General features: G+C 44.9%; 1 pseudogene; it reads right to left on the minus strand.

The window, feature by feature from the left end:
- Positions 1–585: 585 nt before the first annotated feature.
- Positions 586–1814, minus strand: LOC148119571 (glyceraldehyde-3-phosphate dehydrogenase pseudogene; annotated as a pseudogene).
- Between the last annotated feature and the right edge of the window lie 3357 nt (positions 1815–5171).

Raw genomic sequence — 5171 nt, forward strand, 5'->3', positions numbered from 1 at the left:
CCTGGCTTTACTCTGCTAAACCATTGGCTGAAATGCCTTCTTTATTAACCAATGTAACCTATGGTAATAAAACATATTTATAGCATATAGGGGAATCCCATATCACTTCAGAGAAAGATGATGGGCATCAAAGTACCTCAATATGGTGTTTGCTTTTGATGTGGCAAAGTTAGCCATTGGACAAGAACTGCCCTTGTCTCAACTATTGTCAGTATGCTTTCCAAATTGGACAAGCAGGACACAAAGGAAATTGCTGAATATTGCTAAGACAAGGTATGACAGTCAATTCCTTCAAAATTCCTGCTTCACAGAAAACTGTCAATTTTTAGGCCTGTAGACTGACTATGGATGCTCCAACATAGCAGAGGGAACTCCGGTGACTGTCCAGGCAGCCAGCTGTCTCTGTCATTTCTATACCATTGGAAGTTGTTTGCTCTGCATTTTTTGCTTACTCAGATAATATTATATCCTTCTCAGGTCTCTGATGGAGGTGAAAAAATAAATTAGTTAAAGTCTTACAGTTTTTCTTCTTACTAAATTCAGAAAAGAAACTCATAAAGGAGGTGTAAAGTTTAAAAAGACTGAGAGACCTAAGAACTTAAGGTTTTTTTTTTTTTTTGAGGGGATGCAGTGAACTTTATTGATGGTATTCAAGAGAGTAGGGCTCCCTAAGCCCCTCCTGCTATCTGGGGGTCTGGGATGGAAACTTTGAGGGAGAGCTCAGTGTCAAGGGTTGAGTTAGGACAGGGACTGCTCAGCAGCCGAGGGCCTCTCCCTTGCTGTGTCCTTGCTGGGGTGGGTGGTCCAGGGCAGGCTTCTTACTCCTTGGAGACCATGTAGGCCATGAGGTCCACCGCTCTGTTGCTGTAGCCGAACTCATTGTCGTACCAGGAAATGAGCTTTACAAAGTTGTCATTGAGAGCAATGCCAGCCCCAGCATCAAAGGTGGAAGAGTAGGAGTCACTGTTAAAGTCGCAGGAGACAACCTGGTCCTCAGTGTAGCCCAGGATGCCCTTTAATGGGCCCTCGGATGCCTGCTTCACCACCTTGATGTCGTCATACTTGGCAGCTTTCTCCAGGCAGCATGTCAGATCCACGACGGACACGTTGGGGATAGGAACACGGAAGGCCATGCCCGTGAGCTTCCCGTTCAGCTCTGGGATGACTTTGCCCACAGCCTTGGCAGCAGCCAGTGGATGCAGGGATGATGTTCTGGGCAGTGCCATGGCCGTCTCGCCACAGCTTCCCAGAAGGGCCATCCATAGTCTTCTGGGTGGCCATGATGGCATGGACTGTGGTCATGAGTCCTTCCACGATGCCAAAGTTGTCATGGATGACCTTGGCAACAATAAGCAGTTGTTGGTGCAGGAAGCATTGCTGACAATCTTGAGGGAATTGTCATACTTGTCATGGTTCACACCCATCACAAACATGGGGGCATCCGCAGAAGGGGCGGAGATGATGACCTTTTTGGCCCCACCCTTCAAGTGGGCCCCAGCCTTCTCCATGGTGGTGAAGACACCGGTCGACTCCACAACATACTCGGCACCGGCATCACCCCATTTGATGTTGGCGGGATCTCGCTCCTGGAAGATGGTGATGGCCTTCCCGTTGATGACAAGCTTCCCATTCTCAGCCTTAACTGTGCCTTTGAACTTGCCATGGGTGGAGTCATACTGGAACATGTAGACCATGTAGTTGAGGTTGATGAAGGGGTCATTGATGGCAACAACGTTCACTTTGCCAGAAGTGAAGGCAGCCCTGGTAACCAGGCGTCCAATACGGCCAAATCCATTCACTACGACCTTCACCATCGTGTCTCTGGAACGAGGCTGGCACTGCGCGAAAAGAAGCGGCTGTCTCTAGAACAGGGAGGAGCAGAGAGCTGAACTTAAGTTTTTTATCTAAGAAAATGTTTTAAAGTCTAAAAAGATTTTTAGGTTGGTAACACAAATTAAAATAGAAAGTAATTTAGGTATAAAACTTCGGACTCTCCAAGATAGAATAGATAATATAGTACTTTCTCCGAAGTTGCGAAATACAAGTGGACTGGACATTGTGATTATAATTTTTACCTGATAAATGTTCTTATTGTATATAGTTTTGCCATGTAAGTGTTAAAAACCTCTCCTTTTTATTTAGACAAAAGGGGGAAATGTTGTGGGATAGTCTTTTTGTATACCATAAAGATGTGTCTCTGCTAAGGCGTCTTCTGATTAGTTTAATGAAGAGCTGAATGTATAATAGCTATACAGGAGAGGAAAGATGGGACTTATGGGCAGAGATAGGAAGTCTGGGAAGAATCTGAGGCATGTGAATATTCACCAGTCATACATAGAGGAAGTCATGTGTACTGTACTAAGGAGATATAGTAATGAGCCACATGGCAGAATGTATATTACTATAAATAGGTTAATTTAATATTTAAGAGCTAGTTGGGAGCAAGCCTATGCTAATGACAAGCTTTCATTATTAAGAAGTCTTTGTGTCATTATTTGGGAGCTGGTGGTCCAAAGAAAGTCTGACTATATCCTCTAGGAGAAGCAGGGATACAGTCTTTAGCACATAGTCAACATTCAATGCCCTGACTTGAATGTCCTTCTTTTCTTGCCCCTTGGGTTGGTTTGTGCTTAACTTCTGCTGGAGAGGACTAGGCCCATTTTCTGAGTACTAGCCCATTCCACAATTTTTAGCTCTTCCACCTCTCCTCTCCCAATCAGGTATTAGCATCCTCCCTGCTGGCCTGAGCATCTGCCTAGACTCCATAGATAGGACCTTGCATTTCAGAAGTTGGGAGGTTCAGGGTGTTGTCCACTAACAGCCCCAACACTAAAGCAGTAAGTTCCTTGTGGTTTCTCTTGTGGTGTGTGTGTGTGTGTGTGTGTGTGTGTGTGTGTGTGTGTATGTATGTATGTATGTAGGGCCCTGTCTTCCCTGTTCCTCAAGGCCAAAACACAGGATGCAAGAATTGTTTACGCTAACCAGCTTAGCTTCCCCTGCTCACTCTGGCAGCTGGAGGGAATTAGTTCAAAGCCTTGTTTCTGTCATTGCTATGATAATTTCACCTGCTAAGAAGGTCCTCACAGGCGTCCTAAATCTCCTCCCATCTGTCTGTCAGGGTTCCCAGCTCGATACCCCCTACATGGAGGCTCCCCAAGCGGTCAACACCCCTCATCTCACTTCCAGGTGGGAGGGGGCTCTCATCCTCTTGCCTCCAAGTATATAAGCCTACGTGTGCTGAATAAAGATTGACATTTACCCTTTGGACAAATGATCCGATCTCTGTGTGTGTGTGTGTCTGTTCAACTCCTAGGATATTGATCCAGATTCGTGGCCTGGTACAGAAAGCGCGCTCTGTACCAGGAGAGTGAGGTTTCACAGAAAAGCGGGGGGACATATGTACACGTGTGTGTGTGTGTGTGTGTGTGTGTGTGTGTGTGAATCCATGAACATAGGAGGAGATAGTGAGAGAGTGAGGACTCAGAGTCTGCATGTCCACAGGTGTACAGGTGAGCCCTGTGCACGTGGAAATAGAAAGCATGTCCAGAGCTCTCAAATTGCAAGGGGTTCCCAAGCCACTGCCAAGAACTCCCCTGTACCCTGCTGTTCCACTCTGAGGCTTAGGGCTCTCTTCTGTGCACTATCCTTGCCTTGCTCATTCAGTGCTGTTTACCTCCAGATGCTATCAGCCCAGCCAAAGCCTCCATCTTGCTCCCACAAGCTCTAAGGAAAATGGTTCTATGATGACATTTCTACCCTGCATGGCATCACAAAGTTTGGTGTATTATCTGGACACTTGCTAACACTTGAAGACACATCTCTCTGTCTCTGACACCAAATTTCAGGCACTCCATGAATGTTTCCAAAATGATTATTGCGTAAGACAAAACAAGCGAAGCCTGGTGTAAGGGCTTTCCCTTTGTCCATTGAAGTTTAATTAGAAGCAAGTAAAATCACTGCAGATTCAAAGCATTTGGGGAATATCTGTAAAATCCTACAACCAAAGTGAAAAAAAACAGATCAATGGGAAATTAGATGGCAGTGTGTGTGTGTGTGTGTGTGTGTGTGTGATGTAGTGACATTTTAATCAGAGGATATTCTGAGGAAACTCCCAGGGAAATACTTGAGATGTTAGAGTGCCCCTCCTCCCATTTTCCCTCCAGCTATCACAGGGCCCACTGAGAAGCCTTTGTGAAGGCAGGACTAAGAAAGCTCACTTAGCATTCTGCTTGCTAATGTGTGGCCTCTCTCCCCTCCTGGCCCTGCAGGGGTGAAGGCCAACAATCATGATCAGGATTTGCTGGTGAGAGGTTTGCGATGCTGAGGAAAAACTTGCTGGGCTTTATCCATGTGAACCTTCCCATGGGAAAATTAATCTATTTCTCGAAAACATCAAGGCTAATAAAATTGAAAATTTATGACCAGAATTATGCCATAACACACAAATACCTTACACCAAAAATAAGACGTTGTTTCAGGGTTTTGTTTGTTGTTTGGCTGTTTCGGGTTATTCTTTTTTGAGATGAGTTATTACTACAGAGCCCAGGTAGGTGACGTTCCTGCCTCCCACGTGCTGGGACTACACATGACACTCCTAGCTAAAAACCTAGGTATTTACAGACCTTTTTAAAATAAAGATTTCTTTAATGTGTATGTTTTTGCTTGCACACATGTCTGTGCACCATGTGTGTGTCTGGTGCCCCCAAAGATCAAAGAGTGCTTTGGATCTCTGGAGTTAGGGATGGTTGGGAGCCATCATGTGAGTGCTGGGAACGAACCCCAGGCCTCTGTAAGAGCAACAAGTGATCTTTACTGCTGAGCCTTCTTTCTGGCCCCAAAATGTAGGTTTTAAAAATAGAATACACATCAATTTATAAAATTCTTGTCCTACTGTAATTTTTTTCTCACATCAATGAAAACCAGTTTGGATCTGTGCATGGGAATATCTCACATTGATGACCCTTATTTAACAAGCTTAGCCCACTAGATGGATGCATTTAAGATGGTTGAAGAGTTAAACTTTATTTAGTTAGTGTAGAGACATGGTCTTACTATGTAGGCTAGGCTGGCCTTGAAGTCACAGAGATCCATCTGTCTCTGTCTCCTGAGGCAGGTCTAAAAGGTGTGCATCACCATACCCGGCTTACTTAATTAGACCTATGCTATGTATT

Source organism: Myodes glareolus, chromosome 16 (genome assembly GCF_982192425.1).
Source record: "Myodes glareolus chromosome 16, mMyoGla1.1, whole genome shotgun sequence".
NCBI lineage: Eukaryota > Metazoa > Chordata > Mammalia > Rodentia > Cricetidae > Myodes > Myodes glareolus.